Genomic DNA, 22,674 nt, shown 5'->3' with positions numbered 1-22,674 from the left:
CTATAAATGCAAGGACTAGCATCCAGAAAACAAAGCCAGATGCCAAATCAACACAGGAGACTCCTTTTTTGCATCTATTTATTATTATTTTGCTGCATCAAAGCACATTGATCAAACACAAATTGAGAATTAGTTGCAAAACATTTACTATTTATATTTGATTATATTAATGATTTAAAAAAAAAAAATCATTTGTTTTTTTAATTTGATCATTTACTTCATTTTATTTTTTATTTTTTTTAAATTACATTTATTCCTTTTTTCCACTAATTTATTTATTCATTTCATTGATTTAATTTTTAAATTAATTTTATTAAATTCATTATTTATTTAATATATCTTAATTTAATTTTTAAAAATAAAAATATTAACACAAATTAATAATTTGTTTATTAAACATTCTAAGCATTTTTTTCCATCATTGGGTCAATTTAAGCTTTAAGTATCTTTAAATTGACATGCAATTAATTAATCAGCCTATTATGTGTTTGAGTTAAACTTTTTAATCACTTGAATCAACTATTCAATAAAAAATTTTCAATCAAAAATAGACTACAGTGACAACACTACAGGGTCACATCATTTTTTTTCCAGGTTGGTGTTTCTCCTATTAAGCAGAGATCTAAGCAGACATGGTTTTAAATACTCATTTGTGACGAAAATTCCCTAAAAGCAAAGCAATAGCCTTTTGAGAGAATTAGGTCTTATAAAGGTCTTGATTGGCATGTCATTGACAGTGGTGTAAACACAAAGTGACAGAACTAGAATGAGTACATAGTCATTTAACAGCACAGTTACTTTCCTGCGCCCTCCACATAGCAATATGGCTTGATTTATACGCTCCTCGTTTCTTCCTGCCCATGTAAAAAAGGGGGAAAAATGCCAGTAATTGTTAGCTATTTCATGTTGATTCTGGTACTTTTCTGATTGCTCTGTCCTCCCCGTTATGGGCCAGCAAGCATATGAGCGTCTTACAGTATCTCACATCATAGCAAAGAGCAACAAGCGTAGAAGTTGTTGGTGTAAGAACGGAGAAAGGCATCCACTATAAATATTTAATCCGGTACGACTGGCTCTGGATTTCAGCTTTGTCTTTCATTGGATTACGCATTTAAGACTTCAAAAGATTAATGGAACTGCAAATAGAAGAGGGCTTCTCATCTCCCCACCACATCTCAAAGATAAATGGAAGAATTACCATACAAATATCTGTTTCAAGACACTAGGCTTTGTTGAGCATTTCGAACGATCAAAGAAGTATGTTTACAGATCAACGTGTTTTCATTCAGCGTTGAGAAAGCGAAATTGTATAATTTTGTTACTCTGAAGTCACCCTCATTATTTGGTCTTTAAAACCAAGAGTATTGTATTATCAGTGTAGTGAGGAGACCCGTTTGTTTGGACTCGCTGTCAATTTAATAAGAAATCAGTGAAATAGCAGTTTGCGTTTAAGGAGATGATAGCTCTGTTTCTGCTCATTGATTTTGCATTATTGCTAAAGACATACCATGGTTCCACTCAACACTAGGGGTCTATTGGGAAAACCAGGTAAAAAGACTGCTGATGTATTGATAGCAAAAAATCAATTGTTTTGTCAAAAAAGAAATTGTTTTGTCTTGGGCTATCAGTAGTTAACAAAGAATACCAAATAACTATTATTTGCCCAAGTATATCAGAAATATGACATCTAGGACCAGTTTTACAACGGAATAGGCAATAATTATTTTTTGCCCAAGTATATCTTACATCTGATATTTTGCCTCCTCTACAAGATTAATGAGATGAATGCACCAAACACTTTCTTTCATATAATTCTTTTTAATATGTATTTGTATTATATATAATAACAATGAAGTCAGATCACTCTAAACCATATTGTGTTCTCAGGCTTTTTTAGAACAAATGAAAAAAAGATACTGGCCATCTGGCGAGTAACAACGGTTCATATACTCACAAATGCGTTTTTTTTTTTTTTTTTTTTGGCACTTGCCATTAATTTTAGCCCCTGTATCAGGGTGTATAATATCAACCACTGTTCTGCCACCATTTCTTCAACAAAAAAAACACCAACAAACACACACGCTAAAAAGACAAAAAAACTGAAAACACACATTTTTTTTTCACATAATTTGCATAACATGCATTCAGGAATGTTACAGTGGCAATTACAACAATTAACATCTTGCCTAGATTTCAGTTGCCCCATGCCACAAGGCACAGCAATTATGTCTATGCTAATTAGACTTTATGCCTATAGGGAGCAATTAAATGATTTAACTTCGTTATAAAGCTGGGGGACATCTCCACCCCCCTGAACAACTTGACACACTCTGCTAGACATCTTGGCCTCTTGGCTTGTCCTTCCAGAAAACACGATGGACTTTGTGAAAGACAAAAGCAATTTCCATCTGATCTCAAGAACCTCATTAGTATGATGGGCACAAATGAAAGTATGTGTTTATTAACACAGTGCTGTCAGCGTGCATGTTGACATTAGGATTTGACACTTGTATCAGAGGCAGCTTGTGCCTGGGATCAAAATGACAACATGTTTGGTGCATTTAGATGTACTTTTATTTTTTATTTTGTTATAATTTAAGGGTTTTTGTATGCATCTATTGGTTTGAGCTGATTGCATTCATTACATAATCATCAAAATCAACTGCCTTCATTTTAACTGTATCTTTTTGAACTTTTTTAACTTTAACTAAAATTACTAGGAATATTTGCAGAATTTTTAATAATACCAAAGGTAATATCAAAACATTTTTGAAAATATCAGGTAAGCAGATCTGAATTTTTTGTCATTTTTGTCTGTTGGATATCAAATTTGGCAATACTGCATTTAAATTACAGTCTGAAAAAAGGCTCAGCAAAAGGTTTGCCATCCTGAGAGTCCTGGTTGTAAGTTGAACAACATAATTCTTTGTAATCTACCTCAATAAAATCCATAGACATTGTAAAAACATTACAGCACACGTGGCGCTGCCCTCGGACCTCTGGAAAAAAAGGTCTTGTTTTGGCAAATTTGTGAGTGTTGCTAGCATTTACGCTGATCGATACCCACATGTCCCTGTATTGATCCTCACATCTGTAAGGGAACTTGAGAGAATGGATCTGTTTGAGTTTTCATTTAGACCACACATCGGGATCAGGAGAGATCAGCACTAAAGAGACTAGTGAAGGTCTCTCTCAGTAATGCCATATTGGACATGACAGTAGAAGAAAAGGATGATAGATACAGTCAGGTTTATTTATATTTTTGATAGCCCTGTTTATGAATCACATAAAGGGTCATTGCACTGTTGAGTGTGATAAGTTACTGCAATTTATGTCAGCACATCAAGTGTGACCGATGGCGTTTGTTAATTAGCTTAATTGCCAATGTAAATATTTTAGTAGTAATTAAAAGCATCTTCAGTCTATGATTACATCATCGAGACAACAGTCCTCAATGCACTCAAACTGCCATGCCGTAACATCAGTCTTTATTTGTCACAGGCCATTTGAAAGCGGTTAGGATTACATCAGGATTCATTACAGAGCCCCTGAAGACATTATGGAAACAATCCTTACCACATAATTTTTCTTAATTACTTGATGTCAGATCAAGCATATTCAAGACCAGTCATTCCTCTAATTTTCGGTGGTGGTGGTGGGGGGGTGTCCTGGAGGGACCTTTTTAACACCCCATCCCTCCTGTCGCACTGACCTCCCAAAATGCCTAGCGCTTCCTCATTAATCTCAACACGACAGCCCTTGACCATTTGACTGTGCATGTGACTTCTGTGAAACAAAATATCCGTCCGACAGACGATGATGGGACTATTCCCAAGTTTCCTTCCTCGCTTTGAAGCAGCACCCTTTTAAATGGACTGACATTGTTATCATGTCAGAGTGTCACTCATGTGATTCCTGGACAGAATCTGGTGAAATCCAATTAAATGTAGTTTTTTTTTTTGTGATTTCTATTTGTATTTGGGCGTTTTAATTAATTGTTTTGGGTATTTTGGGTCTCTCGATGTGAATGTTTGATTCTGTTCATCTGATTTTGCGTGAGATGTCTTAGGATAATCTAAACGCACCTGTCCTCCCTCTTGTGTGTTTTTATTTTTATTTTTTTATTACGTCTTCCCTGGCCCCTGATCCTCCCACAATGTTTTAATCATGATGCCACTTGTTTGTAATTATAAACACCTACAAGCTACATATATGAAAAACTGTTTGATGGAATTTGAGCCTATGGGTATCTCCCATTTGCTTTGAAAACAGGGCTCCTCAACATCAAAAGCCGGTCCTCTTTTGAGGTGTCCGTGTTGCTGTTTGCATATACCTTTAAGGCCTTGAGTTTTGAACAGCAAGGTCAACATTTGTTGATGCATGGAGCCAAACAGGCCTCTGAGGCCAAAGGAGAGAGGATTACAACTTTGATCTGCCCATCCCCTTTTAAAAGCATAGAAATTAAAATGCACCCGGAACATCTGAAGACTTTAACCTTAGAGAATTAACGAGTTTACAAGCTTTTCCAATCAGAAACTAATCAAGGTGTTATTTTTCAAGTTATGTTGTTGTTCACTTTTTTTGCGTTAATTTATTTTGTTATTAAATGATATTACTACATGTAATAAAAAATTCATAATAAAATAATAGCATATAGCATAATTTTTTTTGTTTACTTATTTCATTATTAATGATATATCTATCTATATCTATCTATCTATCTATCTATATATATATATATATATATATATATATATATATATATATATATATCTATATATATATTTATATTATTTTTCAATGTATTATCAACAGGTTTAAAAGCTTTTCCAATTATTAAAATTTCTAACTTTTAAAAATATTTTAAATGTATTTTATTATTATTACTATATATCAAAACAATACAAAAAAAACTAAATATCAAAACAATTAATAATAAATGAATGGACTGTTAAAATACTTTTTTTGTTTATTTGTTTACTTATTTCATTTATTAATAATATATTTAAATATTAATTTAAATATATTTAAAGCTTTTCCAATCAGAAACTAAAGTATTATATTATATTAAAAACAATCTATCAAAAAACAAATTAATGGCAGATTATTTTTATTGTTATACTGAAATTCCTGGCCAGCAAGAGTAATATGTCGCTTGAGTGGATAAAATAAACAACAATCATGGACTTCAACAGATGCCAAAAATATGATCAACATTGTCTCTTATGAAGGATTAGGAGCTCCGATTGAATCAAGTAAATAGATCTCAGGACCTCCATATAAAAATGCATCCTGGTGCTGTGCTTCAAATTAGATATGTTTACAGCTGCACATACTGTCATCACAATATTGAAATACATCAAAGTAAATACTATACTAAGTATTCATTGGCAGAGACCGGAAATGTGACCTGTTGAACTATTAACCTCTTCCACTCTGTGTGAAAGAGAGATTAAAAACATCATAAACTCTGAGATCATTTTAATGTAACTGAATAAAAATATTGTAAAACCTTTTCCCATCAGTGTACAGTATAGCGGGCTCCTATGGCTTAAGAAAACTATGCTAAAATTTGTTCTGTTTTGCATTTTTCTTATTTAATAACTTATAATGAAAACAATATATGGGTGGGAGTATTTACTTTAAAAGAGTCCTTTAGAGTTGTTCTGGTATACATAGATTGATCATACAAATCTATTAATCAAATGATAGAATTGAGAAGGGTGTTTTTTGTTATATTTCAGTGTCCTGTTATTGGGAGAGGTCATTGCCTACCCTTTTGCGTTGCGCAAACTCTATATGTGAGAATAAGAGTTGCAAGTAGTTTTGTACCCAGTGCACCTTTGATTTCAAAAGAGAAAAAAGAGCGACATGCTTCAGGTAGTGTGAATGCTAAAATGGATTTCTTTGACAGTGACCTTGGTTGCATTTCAAAGCAATTTGAATGGCGAAAATATGCATTTTTAGCCGAGCCAAAACTTCTCGGTGTCTCTTGAGTAATTTCCATTCACCTGTAAACAAGCACTTCTGTTCTGGTAAACAAGTCAGTGGATTCACAGTCAGAAAAAAAGTCTTAATAGTCATAAAGGATTTTTTCATTACAATGAGTAAAGATCAAAGCCGTGCTGTATTTCTGAAGTAGCACATTGCCTGAAGCACTGAAGCATATATTCACAACAAATCTGGTTGCTCGTGTAAGGTATTACTTTAATTTGACTCCTCTGATTGAAGGGAGGGGAGCGATATATTACACATATTCTGCGTAACCTTATTTGCTATCAAAATATATAATGTACCACCTGCTCCTTATTTTTATTTTTTTGCATCAAAATGAAAAATAATTTTCCTTTATCTATAATCCTCTCTAATAGTCAACCAGCAGTTTTAATCTTTAGATGCATTTTAAATCCAAGCTGTAATGTCTTAACTCTTTCACAGGGTCAGATATCTTAGCAAATAGAGCTTAAGCTTTGTTTTATATGAACAAAGTACATGATTAATACTGAAGAATTAATCATGAACTAGTCATATACAGCAGATTGGGTAGTGATGAAGATTAGATTGATAGTTCCTGGCCTACTTTTTCATATGACATCTATCTATCTATCTATCTATCTATCTATCTATCTATCTATCTATCTATCTATCTATCTATCTATCATCTATCTATCTATCTATCTATCCATCTATCAACCTATCTATCAAACAAACAATCCATCAAACAATTGAGAGCTTTTAAATTTCATGTTTAATTCATTGTGGTACCTGCCATTTTTTTACTTTTTGTGTAGACATACACGTCTTAGAATTGAGAGCTGTGCATGATCCAGTTAAACTTGCATATGTTTTGACACAAATATTGTCTGATGTAATGTTTTTTTTAATTCAATTAATATTTAAATGTCATTATTATATCATTACATATCAAAAAAATTGTTTATTTTTGTAACTTTTTTCCAATAACAAAGTTTTTCCAATAAAAAACTAATCAAGTTTTGTGATATTTCTTTTTAATCTTATTTATTTATATATATTTTAATTTTGTATTGTGTGTGTGTGTATATATATGTATTCTCTTTTGAAATCAAAGGTGCACTGGTAACAAGACTACTTGCAACTCTTAATCTCACATATACACTTTATATTTATATACATTTATATGTGTGTTTATATATATATATATATATATATATATATATATATATATATATATATATATATATATATATATATATATATATATATATAAAATCATAATAAATTAAAGGGAAATGGAAATACTTATTTATTTTTTTTTTCTTAATAAAAAATTTTTAAAAATTCAACAAGATTTTCCAAGCAGAAACTAATTGTTTTGTTATTTTTTTATTTTAACTTTAAAAGCTTTTGCAATCAGAAACTAATCAAGCTGTATGTTTTGTATTGTTTTTTTATTTAATTATTATTATTATTATTATTATTATTATTATTATTATAATACAGTATAGTGAAATTTGTTTGACCACCTATTTTTTTTTTCAGAGTACAGCTTTATGTAGATATACATGTTCATAGAACTGAGAGCTGTACAAGATCCAATACATGCAAATTTATACAGCGATCATTGTGCGTTTTGCGTGCTGTGACAAAAGTTAAAGTTGTGGATGTTTTGACGCAAATATTATCTGATGTATATGTATTTCAGTGAAGTGTTCACAGTGTGGTTTCTGTGGATGGTCTTCAGCAGCAGCAGAATCCTCTGAGGAACTGGCCTGACTCATCTGCGTCTGTGACAGGTAAGAAAAGAAACCAAACAACTCACAGCAAGACAAGCAGAGAGCTGCCCTGCACAATGCGCCCTATTTTTTTTTCCTTTCTTTTTTGCGGTGACTAGATATTCATTTTCACACCTCGCTTCTCCATATTTATGATTGCCCATGAGAACATTTTTTATTTATGCTGACTTCTTTCATAAACTGGACAGCGGTTTCTTTTTTTTTCTTCTCCATGTGTGTCAAGACAATCTCAGATTTATAATTTATGTGATTTATGATCGCTATAAGCTATCAAAAAGTGTCAAAAGAAAAGTTTTTTTTTTGAGTACAAAGTGAAATCAAATGTTTAGATGGTTTATAATTCACAATCTGACTTCTTAATTAGTCTAACTGAATGACCAATGTTTCATTTGAACTTTTTTAGCTTTTGTCTCAAAGTGTGTTTTGTAGGCCAGCAAATTTTGAATTCATATCCACATAAATGTGTATAAAAAATCTTTTTAGAGTGAGCTTTTGCCTTTAGGGGTTTCTACCGGAATCTTTAATGTGGTGTGTAGTTATGCTATGTTATATAATCTTTGCAGTCTATGCCATGAGCAAAGAGTGCCTAGAGAGAGTAAAAGGGAGTTAGAGATTTGAGTACATGTTCAGTTCTCTGTTTATCATGTCACCTGACCTGCACTTTGAGCATCTCTCACCTTCACTCCAAATGCTATGTGGAATTTATATAAAGTATGCTGCTTCTGTGGGTGGAATTTTTTTGTACCATGTTTTGTGTAAATGTCTTTAAGGCCTTGCGCTAATGTTAACACACCGTGACAGTTGACTGCCATTTTTTGACAACGATACAGTAATGCATCAGTGTGATCTTTTTGGCAGTGGAACGAATATAAAGCACAACATTAAAATAAAACATCCAACCGGTGCATTTTTCCTTTTTTTCTGTTTGCACATGATTGGTGATTTGTTAGCAGGTTTGTGCAGCTATTATCATAAAGTATGTCAAAATATTTGAACCGTGCCTCTGACAAATGGAACTCACTGTACTTTTTATGTAAAGCGCTAGTGGTTTTCACTTACTGTGAGTTTCACCCTATGAGGCCGAGTCAAATTGACTTTCATGTCTGCATTGATTGTAGATATTACACAATGCAAATATGTGTCCAAACCTGGCTATTTGGCATAATTGAGGCTGTTTAACAATGCGTTGTGTTCTGCTGAATAGTCCACCTTTCTGGATCCTTCCTGCTGCATTTAATGCTAAAACATATTGGCAACTGACATTTGTGGACTCCATTAAAAGACTGACAATTACTTAAGGAAAAAATATCTGCTCTCGCCCAGATGTTTGCATTTGATTGGGCTGATAAGCTGCAAATGTGGGTGTTTTGAGTGCTTGGTTTGAATTTCATGTAAAGTGTGGCACTGTGTTTATTTCAGATAAAATGAATTGATTAGTTGTGGTGAATTATGTTTCTTATCAGCATTTTGTTAGCAAGTGATGTAGTTTAGATGACCGTCAGACCTTTTCTTTCTCTGCCATTCCTGTAAAATGTGTAATTCGCTTCCTAATGTTTGCTATATGCACTCAAAAAAATAAAAAAATTCAACTAAAATCATGAAAACCTTACCTTACAATTAAATTAAGCCTTTTCAACAAACATAATTTGTTTTAGCAGATTTGCTATTATTGAAGAAATTAATTTTAATTTTACTGATTAAATGCAAATAAAAGGAAGTGAACAGTTTTTCCACCATAATACTAAATAAAAAAATATATTTGTTTTAAGTATTAAATGATTTTAGATATAAAATTCAATGTGTCTCTGTTAGTCTGCATTGCCTATAAAAAAAATAAAAATAATAATAATAATCAAAATTTGTATTGTTTGAATGCAAATGAATCATAAGTACTTGATGTAACACATTTAAATTTGTTCTGTACAGTAAATGTGTTTGAATAAATCTTTAGAATTTTCACTCATTTTAATTTAATCAAAATAAACTAAGCAACAAAACCCATTTTTGATCTGGAAAAGGACTTCTCAAGTTGCACTAGGATGATCTAGTGCAAGGTCTTTAAAGATCCACTCTGTTTGGCCCGGCGTAGTCGGCTGCTTGGTTTACAGCTTTCAGTCATGGAACTAGGGCAAATGTTATTAATAATAACATCTGTCAATCAAACTACTTTGAGTCAGATTTGTTGATGAAATTTGGTTGTCACTGCATGGGGGGTTTTCTGCTATGAGAGGTTTTCTCAGGACATGTAGACCTTTTTTTAGTGGAACCAAACCTAGATCAGGGCTCATTGGAGCAATAATATATTCTCAGGAACATCTCCTGACAGACCAAATCAAGTGTGTTTCTCAGGATTTTTCATATTGGAATAATTGTGAATTTGTTTAATACCGCACTGTCTGATACAATCTGAACGTCCGTTGTTCTGTTAAAAAGACTGATATCAGTCTAAATCTTGATATTCCTAAGAGGAATGCCATTGATTCTTTGAAAGTAATTTGGTTAAATCTAAGTTTTCTTTGAAATCGATTATTATTTTCTTTTATAACCAAACTCTCTTATCATACACACTTCAATAGTACCAAAAACATACATGGTCCTGATTGTTGATTTGACAAAGTAGCTCAACAAGAGGTATTGAAGTCTAGACTACATTGTTTTCATATGACTAAACCGTGTGCCATTGAAGCCTTACGTCATTCGTGGCATTGTGGTATATTCTCACTAGTACCTCTAAATGAATGTCAACTTGTTTTACTTCTGCTGCAGCCGATCGATACTTCATTAGGCTGAATTGTCTTGTGTCCACGCAACCTTGAAGCTGTGGCTTAATTACCTCCAGTATTATGCAGGGGGCTCTGGATGTGAGGCAGGCTCAGCTGTGTCCCCCTCCAACAAAGCCTCTCGGCTTCCTAAAGGTTGGGCTTAGGGTGGGGGCGTGGGACGTGGGGGGGTGTGAGGAGGTGGAGATATGAGCCATAGATTCAGCGAAGCTCAGGGGGCTGCCATTCTTTCAAGTCGCCTGGCTGTTTTATTCATTCCAAATGGACGATTGAAATAAGGGGAGATGCACATTTGGAAATGTCACCAAGCTTAGGGTTTGATGGTCTGGCTGTGTGTATTGTGCAGAGTGCAAATCTAATTCCCCGTCTGTCCACCGAAAGATTCAGGCTTCGCGGAAGGCAAAGAAGATGAGAGTGGAGGGGAGGAAAAATGGAGAAAGCAAAAGGAAAGCATTGATAAATTTGATTTCCACAAGCATGCTAGATGCAGTTAGGCAAATTTGGATAATTTAGAATTAATGGCTATCAATGTATCATTCATCTGTAGGCAGAAAAGCCGGTGGAGGAGGGGGACTGGGTGTGCAGTCAAATGGCAATCATGACAAATGACATCTCCTGTCTGAGAGCCACTTCTCCTCACTGGGCTGATTTGTCATCTCCACTTTTGACATTTTTCATCCTAGTATCAAATCACAATGACAGTCTGATATTTTCTAATTCTCTGTAGCCAGGAGCGCACAAAAATAATGCCTTATATATGCCTTTGCTGCTCTTAGCTGCAGAAAACTGCACAAAACCCATATCAGACCTGTCCTTTAAATATAGCATGCATGTTATACAAGCAAAGTACACAAGAACAATATTATAATTAGTACGTTTGTTACTAGTATGTTGTTTTTTTAGTCAAAAAGACTTGCATGATCTGTTTAACATAATTTAAATTTTTATCCAGTGTCATAATTTGTGACATAATTTATAAATATATAACATTTTATAATATGTGTGTGTTATTGAGATATGAGATTAATATATCATGATATTACCATGTTGATAGTAATTATTAAATAATAATTTGTACACAACTAATATTGTCGTCTTAAATAGAAGTAGATGTTAAAACATTTATCATGTATGGCCTGGAATATGCATCTGATCATGGCCTTGATCAACCTTCTTGATTTTGGTGCAGTGTGTGTGAAGATGATGATTTTTTTTATATTGTTTCTGTGTGATGGTAATGATATTTGACATTTTAATTACATTTTTCAGTTTTGGACGAAAAAGTTGGATAAGCTGTGGATACAGCAAAAAACTATCAAAAACTAAAATAAACTAAATTAACAAAAAATAATAAAAATAAAAAATAAAAAAAAAAATAAAAAAAATAATAATAATAATAGCAACAATAATAGTAATAATAATATATTATAATTCTTGAAAAAAATATACATTGAAATTCATAGTATATTATTATTATTATTTTAACTAAATCCTAGACCATAAAATTCCCCTAATTGAGAATTTGACATTATCTGATTTATGGGGATTGTTGATACTAAAACTTTAGCCTAATAAATATTTAAGTTGAATTTCCACAGTAGTGTTAAACTAAGCTTTCAATAAGTCTGAAATGAAGATGCATTGTCTTAATACATTTCTGTAAAACGCATGCGGTAAGATTGTGTAATGCCTGTTGTGTCTATGGCACATCTATCTATAGCACGATCAGAGCGAGAACTGTAGGGCTCATTTAAGTAACATGAAATCTTTATGAGTCCTGCTCAGTGAGGGGAGATAAACATTGGCCAGAATTAGTGTCATTCCCCAGCTAAAGCAGAACTCAAGTCTCACATTATCAGTGATGTCTCTCCAGGGTGGTGGCAGGCCCTCCAGGAAAGCAGATGGCAACTAATTTATTTTTTCCTGCAGGTCTCTTTCATTATGGCTGATCCCGATCGTGTCTAAATGGAGTAATTATGCAGCAAGAGGTTTTTGCTGCTTATTGTTTTATGTAATAAATGTCAAGTATGCATGGCTTCACATGATTCGTTAGCATCTGCCCAGTCTCCACCATTGCAGGCCACTGCCTGATTCTTGGCATTAATGACAACTGCAATTATTTCAAATCCGTACACGGGCTAAAGACAGTATTTGGCTCTGACAAGGATTGTTAGGTTCTCTTTTTCTTTCTCTCCATCCTTCTACAGTAAGAGATACCGGTATGGAGGTTGACAGGAGCATTGGCTTTCTGGTGCAGGAACACGGTCCCATGGTAAATCAGGTTTCTCTGCGGATCGCCCTTCATTTAATGAAAGCTTCATGTGAGGGAGCTTAGGTCCCGAGCGCCCTCTCCCTCGCTCATTCTGCCATAATCTCTTCCTCACCTACTCAGGTCATGTCCATGAGTTGGAGTGGATAACCCAAAGCGCCTGAACCAGTCCGTTAACACTGAAATCCATGTTTAAAGATGCTGTCAGGTTTGAGTTGGAAAGGAAGCGCATGGAAAAGTTGCTACCAAGTAATTTCAGTGCAAGAAACATTGTTTTGAATCACCTATGATGATGTGGTGATGCAAAGGAATATCTGTGTTGTATAATACAGTAACATGCAAAACTTGAGTCTGTAAGATTTAAAAAAAAAAAAAGTTTTTGAAATAAGTCTTTTATGCTCACCAAGGCTGCATTCTTTTGATCAAAAATACAGTAATGTTGTGAAATATTATTAGAATTTGATAGAACTGTATTCAGTTATAATATATTTTAAAATATAATTTATTCCTTTGATGGAAAAGCTGAATTTTCAGAAGTAATTTCTCCAGTTTTCAGTGTCACATTATGCTTCAGAAATCACAATGTCATATGCTGAAATTTTTTATCAATGTCGAAAAGAGTTGAGTTGGTTATACATTTTTTCAATATTCTTTGATAGATGATTAATTTCTATAGATGTGTATCCATAAAGTGCTATACTTTCTCAATACAAGATTTTTTTTCAGAATTCTTTAAATAGAAAGTTAGAAAGAAACAGCATTTGTTTGAAATATCCTTTGCAACATTATAAATATCTTTATCTTTTAATAAATTTAATGTATAAAAATAAGTAGTATAAAATAAAAGTCTTAATTTAATAAAAAGAATACTATGTAAGTGCCTACAAGTCCCTACATTTGTTCAGTCATTTTGCTATTTAAAGTTGTATTCCACCCAGTAGAAATTGTTTCTGTCGTCTTTTGTTTTTTCTTTGTTGTCTGTGAGTAACAATTTGATTAACTTGCGTAATATTAGCCTGCTAACTGTAGCTACCAAAAACAGTTTTTTTTTTAGTACACAACTACAAAAAATACAACTGAGAAATGAGAACAGGCTGACGGGGAACACAAATAAAAAGCAGGAAGCTGGGGAAGGAAATATCTATGGCAATTCATTTTGGAGCCGAACAGTTTTGTGTTGCGCAGATGGCAGCCATTGCACTTGTTTTTCATATTACTTTTCTCATCCTGGAGGAGACGTGATTGATTTTTCCTGGCTGTGTGATGACTTTCAGTTGGAAAGTTGAGATAGCATCTAAGTCGTGCCCAGAACCTCCCAGGCTAATCCGTTTGAAATTCGCCTTGATTGTTTCTGAACTGCCATTTCCAAATTTCTTCCCGCTTCTCCACACGCCTGTGCCATTCTTAAACACTCTTTTGGAAAACCCTGATTTGACTCAAAGGGTAGACAGGGGCCGGTGGTCACTCTCACCTTGGGGGCCTTGGGGAGGTGTATACTGTATATGTGTCTGTGTGTGTAAGTGTACCCTGGCTCACTGGCACCTCCTGGGAGCCAATGTGACTGACTGCTCCTGGCTGCATAGACTTGCACACGCACCATCATTAATGCGTATTATTGCTCTCCCACTGTCAGGCACTGAGACAAACAGCCACTGCCAGAATCTTTTTTTTTTTTTTTTTTTTTTTTCCCTCCTCTCCTTAGTATCCCTCCCTCTGATTTAGACTGCAGAGCAGGCAAAACACACAGTCGAATTATTCGGAAGAAGCTTCATTTTTCTGTTATCTCTGCCGTTGGCTGATAACAAAGCTACAAGCTAATATGGTTTGATTTGTTTGTCAGTCATTTATCATGTGACCTTTCCTAGTATCGCTAATACTGCTGGAGGACTGCAGAGCATGATGGAGAAATTAAAGAGGGTTGCCAGATTGCTTTTACAAGTAACGGTGGTCAGCTTTGGCAGTTTGTGCATTACAAAGAGGCAGGAGAGGGATTGTTCTCACAATCTATTGTACTGTACCTTGAATTTTTTTTCTTCTCAATTCAGTCAAAATTATAATAGCAAAAATGTCTAAATTTTACTGAAGTGAATCATACTAAGAGGATAAAATATAGTTATGTTTTTATCTTAATATGATTTATAGAACTTGTATGCATGTCGGGTTATATATCTCATATAGGAGTCTGTTTGAGCTTCAAGTAGGCTGATTCAGAAAGCAGCTAAATTAGATTCAAGAGGTGAACTTGGATACATTTTTTTGGACATTTATATGGAAACCAAAGGGGAATTCAGCAGTCAATTCATTTTCAGTGCATCTCCTGAATTGATTTAGAAATGGAAGTGAAATTGACCTGAACCTGAACAGGGTCAGTATAAATCAAAATGCTAATTCTTGTAGTCTGGGTTGGTAAATAATTATGAATTGCAGTATGATGGCCTGTAAAACAAGCCAAGTCCATTGACCCCCCCCCCACCAAAAAAAATATAATTGTCAAATATGTTATCCATTTTTTTCTAATATATTAATATCAGTATGGTAACAATTAGTATTTTATTATATGTTTTAATTGGAAACAACAATTTAAAGACATATACAGCACATTTATTTTCAAACTATTTGCCACAGAAAACCATTTTGCATATTAAACATAAACCACAAACCAAAACCTGATTTTTTTTTTAAATTCCTGTTAAATTGTGTCTCATGCAAACATATAATGCTCAACAAAGACAGCCAGAACTACATTTCTTCTTAGTGTCAAAACCTGCCAGCTAATAGTCAGCACTGGGTTGCCATGGAAACCGGGTCAGGAATAAGCCTTCACTTCTCAGATGTCCGAGACATGCTCTTGTCACTTGTGGAACTATGAATTTTGAATACAGGTCAGGAGATGTATATCAGGGAAATAAGCTGGGAATTGGACCATAATGGCAGCTTGCGTTCATAGGTCCTTGAAATTCATGATTCAATCTTAAACACAGCCATTTTAGATTACCTTTTTATTGCTTTTAGGTGTAATTTGTGTATAATTTGAGAGACAAACTATAGAAAGAGGCGTAATGAGAAAAGAGAAGATGAAATTAAACAAGTAATATAGGGAAGTAGAATAATAGTAATACAGTAAAACACCATAATAACAACTCAATTAAAGCAATCATCATAAATACAATGCAAAATAAGCAAACATCAAAAATAACATTTTTATTTTGCCAGATTCTAATAATGAGGACATTTTGAAATGGACAAAAGAATGGGTTTAATGTGGATAATAGAGATTTGTCATAAACCCTTCATATGGATCAAGTGCTCAATCTCTTTGTGTTTCTTCACCAGACCGGTCTTAAGAATTTAATACTGTAATGTCAACACAAGGATGTTTATTTTCAGTTTCATAATTGATGTACAGTGTGATGCTACTGTAAATTTAATATCTTTCAATGTTTTTTTGTTTATACATGATTTTTACCACAAAAAAGTTAAAACTAAAAAAGGGTAATCAATGACTGAGTTTCTCCAGTGAATGTGCGATGTATTTATACTTAATTTTTTTCAAATCCGCAACATATCTTTCATAAATTAATGGTTGTTCTCACCTTCAAGCCCCCTGTCCTTCATTTAATTGTCATTAAATAATTCAAACAGCGTATTGATTGCACTTCAAATTCGACCCCTATATAAATTTCTCACCTGATGGCTGACGACGGCTTCCTAATCAGAAATGTTTTATCTAATGGCTTACAGAAATTCATCACTTATTCTCTCAATAATGCCGTTTTATGACAGGATCCCTATTATTCTGTCTGCTCGGTTTCACCCTTTCCTGACCTTTGTGATGCCCGAATGTGTCTGGGTTATATATTTTCTGTCCTGACCATTAGCTAGTCCCTAAACCGCTAGTGAAAAGGATCAACTCGGAGCATTTCTACTGTTCATTCATTTTGTGGCTCCCCAGTGATCGGTCAGCCTGCCTTTAAATCCCTCTTTTATTGTACACTGCACTGACAGAGGCAGCCTTGTCTTTCATTTCCTTGATGTGCTTTGTACAGCTGTATGGCCTGTGTTTGTATTGATACTAACATTACCATAAACCACCACCCAGGGGCCAGAAACAATCGACTAACTCTTACCAAATCCAATACACTTTAGCTTATCAACCTCTTAGTTTTAGTTTGGTTTGGATGGTCCACGCTGTATACGGTGCGAGCTTGAGTTGGCAAGCGTAGAGCCAATGTGCCCGAGTGTCAAAAGGGAATCGAATCAGTCACATAGATCACTGTCTTTATTTCTGATGACTCAGATTACCAATTTTTATTTTTTTGTCTCTTGCCACTTCAGTGCTTCGTTGGCTTACACCTTCTGTTCAGGTTCAACAATAGCAGGATTACTCTTTAAAAAATAAAAGCAGCAGTTCAGTGCAGAAAGAGGGATTTAGTAGAGATATTTAAAATGAACCACCTTTGAAAAGAGGGACATTAATTATAGCCCGTGCGATTCCATTACCAATGGAAATGTGCGGGGGTTTGTGGGGGAATTTCAAAAAAGTTTCTTGTATTGTAAATGCAATAATGGTGCCTGACCCTTTTTTTGTGTGTTCTGCCTAATGGTAGGGTCATATGCTTCTTGGAACTTGGTGGGATCCGGGAGTCAAGCTTTCTAAAATGGGGCCATTGAGAGTTCAGTTTCCGATACATGCTTCAAAGGCGTCAGCTGCATCTTTGATGTGGCCTCTTAAGTGAAGTAATGGAGGAATTGTGGCAGGCTGAAAATAATGGAGGTGAATCTAGCATCATTACATGCTTCATTTCTTTAAACATTCTAATCCCTCTGATTCTATACATTTATGCTGTCATTCTTAGCGTGCATCAATATTTATTACTATACTAATGCATGGTGTTTTGGCCCTAATGCTGAATGCACGTGCGTTTGGTGATTTTAACACTGATGTAGTGTCCTCACTGGTCATGTATGGAGCTTAGAATAGTCTTGTCTATTTTACTACATAAAATGCACATATTCCATCTGGAGCTTTTGGATTGAACAAAAGCGTAAAATTAAAGCTGAAAGTCTGGTTCCTCTCATCAGTATGGAAAATGATCAGAACCTTACTTGATTTTAGAATTAAAGTTAAATAAAATTAAAATAGCTAATAGCTATCTTTTTCTTTTAAGAGGTACTGCTTCACTTTTTTTAAACAAAATGTGGTTTGTATGATGTTTATCATGTTATAGTTTTTTATGAAGCCAGTACATACATTTCAGGTGTATATATCAACAAAATAATATTGGATACAAACATAAAGCTGTTTAAAACATTTTTCTAGCATTCAAAAGTTTAGTTGGTAAGATTTTTTTCTCTAATGCTCAGCAAGGCTGCATGATCAAAGTACAGTAATATTTTCAATTTTAATATATTTTAAAATGTAATTGTGACGGTAAAGCTGAATTTTCAGCAGTCATTACTTCAGTCTTCAGTGTCACATGATCCTTCAAAAATAATTCTAATATGCTGATTTTTGTTTTTTTTATCAGGGTTGAAAACAGTTGTGCTTTTTTGAAATATTAATCACATATTTGTGTTTATATTATTAATTTCTATATATTTTTGTTTTTTGGGGGGTTATTAATGTGGGCTCTGTTATCAAAGTTACAATAAACAGGGATAGACTTCACAATACAAATGGATTTACAAAATACAATCTTTGTTTGATCAGAAAGGGATCAGTAGAAGTAACACAGTTTAAAATCAAGATTAAAATCAGTTGAAGGGTTAGTGTTTTTCTTTTTTTTTTCTAATCAAGCTTGGAGCCATTTCCCCACTTAGTACTGTTAACACTTATTTATCCATGCTTATTCATATTGTGTACCTATATATATTTAATATTAAACAGTTTTGCATCTCTTTGTTTCTTTTAATCGTAAGGCATGTAAAAATTTCAGTTTCAAGTAGACAAACGCTGATGTGAGGGTAATTTAAAACCTATAAGCGTGACTTGTCTCATCATGTTTTGCTGTGTTTGGCAGCTATCATTCACTGGACTGTGTGTGACACACCAAGCCTGATGATAACTGGGGCTCCCTAATCTGGGTCCGCCATCTCCTCTGATGTTAATGCTTTTAAATGACATTACTGAATCAGACTCCATTCTCCAAGCCTCAGCAGCAAAAGTCTCATTTATTGTACTTAATGTGCAGATTTATGTAAAGAGACAGTGGTCAACATTCATAATATATCATTCTTTCTCTGTTTCTCTCTTAACATCATCTCCCTCTTCTTGCCTCCACCCTCAACCACCTCTGTTTCTCGCTGTCTTTCTGTGCTTTTAGATTGAACTCAGCATGCAGTGTAGGGTGACTGAATGAAACAGGCCAATAGGAGGCATAGGTAGACCGTGGAAATTAGAAGTGCTTTAGGGCCAGCCTTTAACAAGAGAATGACTTTCAGAATGCAATGCAGCAAATCCAGACAGAACAACAGATCACACATACCTTGTATAAATATGGTTAATGTATTATTTAAATTTTTTTGTAACACTATTTCAGCGTTTCCATATAAATTAATTCAAATTATATGTGAAGTTTTGTTGACACAAAAATCACACTTTTTTTTTTTTTTTTTTTGAGTCACCTGTTGATATTTTTCACTTGCCATATCATTTTTTTTTTGCAACATATTTAATTTTTATTATTATTTTTTAATTATATGTGAAGTTTTGTTGACACAAAAATCACACTTTTGTGGTATTATTATTATTATTATTATTATTATTATTATTATTATTATTATTATCATCATCAGTGTATTTTATTGATATACTTTACAAATAATATTTTTTAGTGTTAGCCATTTTTTAAGTCTGCTATATTTCCTCCTTCATTGAGAAATCATATTTAAGTTTTTCCTTTTCCTGAAAACACTGGTAGTGCACTAACACAACATTTGTATTTTTATTCTAAAAAATACTCCTTGAAATGATATTTTGTTTGTGTGATGATGAGCAGTGTGAAATATTTCATCTGATTTATATGTAGTGTCATGCACAAGAAGTGGCTAGAAGAGAGAAAAATCCTAAATGAAACTCAGTACAACAGTAACCGCATGATGCTCCTTTGACAGAGGATTCATATTATCATATCTTACATAGTTAAAACAAGGTGAGCTTGTCACAGCATTTAATGAAGGATAAGATTCACTCCCATTTAGATGCCTCATGACTAAAAGAGAAGCTTAGATGCTCTGTTGGAGAACAAAGAGAAGTCTTGTAGGAGAAGTGTGAAGAAGACATGCTTAATTACATCAGCTGCTGTGAAGACCAGTGCTGGTCTATTAATTTATGATGGTTGTGGGAGAGGAGACTGTTTTGAAGACTGGGAGGCCAGAGACGGAACTGAGAGGAGATGATTCAAGAGGCAGAGAAGGAATCAAAAGAGTTTTGAAATGATATAGAACACAATGAACAGTGCTGCACTGCCACCAACTACCTTAAGAATCAATGCAAGTCACTGTATTATTCAATTCAAGATTTTTATTCATAACTAGATTCATAACAATGCTTGTATGGCAGCAAAAGTAGAGTGTTAAAGTTTGAGGAGGCTTAGGTTTTTTTTATTTCGTGCTTTTATTTCCTGTCTGGCAAAAATCATCACACAACATTACGCCATCTTTATAGTGTAAAGGCAGCTACAGACGGTAGATGCAAGAAAGACCAATCACAATTTGTCTAATTCATTTATTAATGTAATTTTTTTTTTCAGGTTTAATAATTTAAATTAGATGCTTTAATTAGTGGCACAACGTACTGTATTAATATGAAGGAATCCGTATTTATTTTTTACAGCTGAGCTTTAGGTTTAACAGAAATGTCTGTAGAATTAGACACTTTAATTAACGGTTAGGAAAAACAATTTACCAAAATAATTTTTTTTTTTTTTTAAGTTGAATAATTTAAAGGTTTAAGAAATGTTAGGGGAAAAATTAAGATGTAAATGTATTTTATTTTGTCGATTTGTTTCAGAAAACCCCTGTTTTCCTGTTTCCAGATTTGGCTAACAATGTATTTATATAGGTCTCAGACATTATTTATAACATAGGTAGCTGCTGGGTATTCATCTAAGAGCCTGTATCTTTCTGAGCTTAGCATGCTGGGATAGAAAGGCATGCTAGAGCCTCGCACCTTTAGCCTGGGTATCAGTATGACTGCGGCGTCTCCATGCGACGTGCTTTAAAGATGAACTGTTTGGTGTGATCCGAGCCTGTACGGGGTGGAAGGCCTCGGGCAAGGAATAAGACATGCTCTGCTTCAGGTGCTGTGTGGATAGCAGAAGATGAGCTCCATTGTCCTCTCTCTTGTCTTTATTGTGCAGGTAAAGAGCAGAGGAGCATAATGGCTAGCAGGCTCTGGCGTAATGCTTGTAGGTTAGACTTTTAAAACCAGAGGGCATTTAGATCAGAGGACATTTGTTCCCCCAGCTGTCTTGCTGTGGCCTAGCAGGGCCCCTACGTCATTTGTTTCCCATTTCGGTGTCAAAAATTTTGCATCTGGGGAGGAGTACTTTACCCTTAGATTTCATTTATTTCCCTAAACATACATTCAGCCATTGTTTTTCTCTCCCTCTCTCTCTTTTTTTGCAGTGGACTCCATTGCTTCAGTAAGATGGATGGCGAGTGTGTAAAGGAGCTGACATCACAACACTTACTGGGAGGCAGCGCAAGCAGCCCCCCGGTGACCTGCGATTCAAGCCCCAGATTATGGTTGTTCATTGTTTGTTTCTGCTCCTCGTTCAGCTCAGCGACAGACCGCTATCCTAACGGCACACACAAATTAAAGCCTCATATCAGATCGTAACTAAATCTGCGATTGAGACTTGCGTAGAGAGTCTAGTAAAATAAAGATTGATTTATTCTTTACCCATTTGGTTAGTTTTCATGACTTTTTCGTGAATGGCTTGTTATTAATAAGCTGGAGGTTTGAAATGTGCTGCGATCATCATCAGCGCTAAATATCAGTGGGCAGAAACTTTAATTCATAATTTAGATATTTAGTTAGGCGGCTGTTTGTGGTGCACAATTATCACATCTATGTGAGTATTAATGTATTATTCAAGCGATTCAACTCTCAAAATAAAAATCCATTTTTCAAAATGTACATTATAATGTTGTGATGCCTGAATTCAAACATTTAAATTAGATTTTTTTAAAAAAAAATTTGTATTTACAAAATAAATTTAGGCTTTGTGCTGTTTTAGAATATTAATAATTTTGCTTCATATCAGATCATAACTAAATCTTCAAGTGAGACTTGAGTAAAGAGTTTAGTAAAGTAAAATTGAATTATTCCTTACCTATTCAGTCAGTTTTTATGAATGCCACAAGTTATGATTATGGTAGAATTGTGCCATGATCACCATCAACACTAAACATATTTAATGCACAAGCCTTGAGTGTGTTATCGATCGGCAAAAACTTTCTTTTATAGATATTTAATCAGACAGCTGTCTATGTTTGCACTATTCCCACAAATATGTGAGTATTAATGCATTAAAGCAATTTCAAATCTCGAAAAATATAATTTTTTTACACCGACATTTATAATGTTGTGATTCTAAATTCACATGTAACATTTAAAATGATTGATTTTATTGATTGAATTTTAGACAAAATGGCATTTTGATTTCTAAAATAGAGTTTTAATATTGGGGATTTATCTTCATTGGCCATGACATTATTGCAAATGTTAATTTTGTTGCATCCCTAATTATGCATTTAGCAGTGTATTTGTTAACGTCAGATGTTTTGCGTCTAATCAGACTCTATGCTGTTTTAGAATATTAATAATTTTGATTCATGTCAGATT

At 33.9% G+C, this 22,674-nt stretch overlaps 1 long non-coding RNA gene across 1 annotated transcript in view; it reads left to right on the top strand.

The window, feature by feature from the left end:
* LOC122135357 overlaps positions 1 to 21,966 on the top strand; it is a 39,789-nt gene extending 17,823 nt beyond the window's left edge. The window contains exons 2-3 of the long non-coding RNA XR_006153463.1: positions 7,685 to 7,775; positions 21,453 to 21,966. This is a non-coding gene — a long non-coding RNA (uncharacterized LOC122135357). The remainder of the gene's footprint in view (positions 1 to 7,684; positions 7,776 to 21,452) is intronic.
* The last annotated feature ends 708 nt before the right edge of the window (positions 21,967 to 22,674 follow it).

The sequence above is a fragment of the Cyprinus carpio genome, chromosome A24 (assembly GCF_018340385.1).
Source record: "Cyprinus carpio isolate SPL01 chromosome A24, ASM1834038v1, whole genome shotgun sequence".
In the NCBI taxonomy this organism is placed as follows: Eukaryota; Metazoa; Chordata; class Actinopteri; order Cypriniformes; family Cyprinidae; genus Cyprinus; species Cyprinus carpio.
Note: the sequence above shows the minus strand (reverse complement) of the source record. Positions and strands in the feature narration are given on the sequence as shown.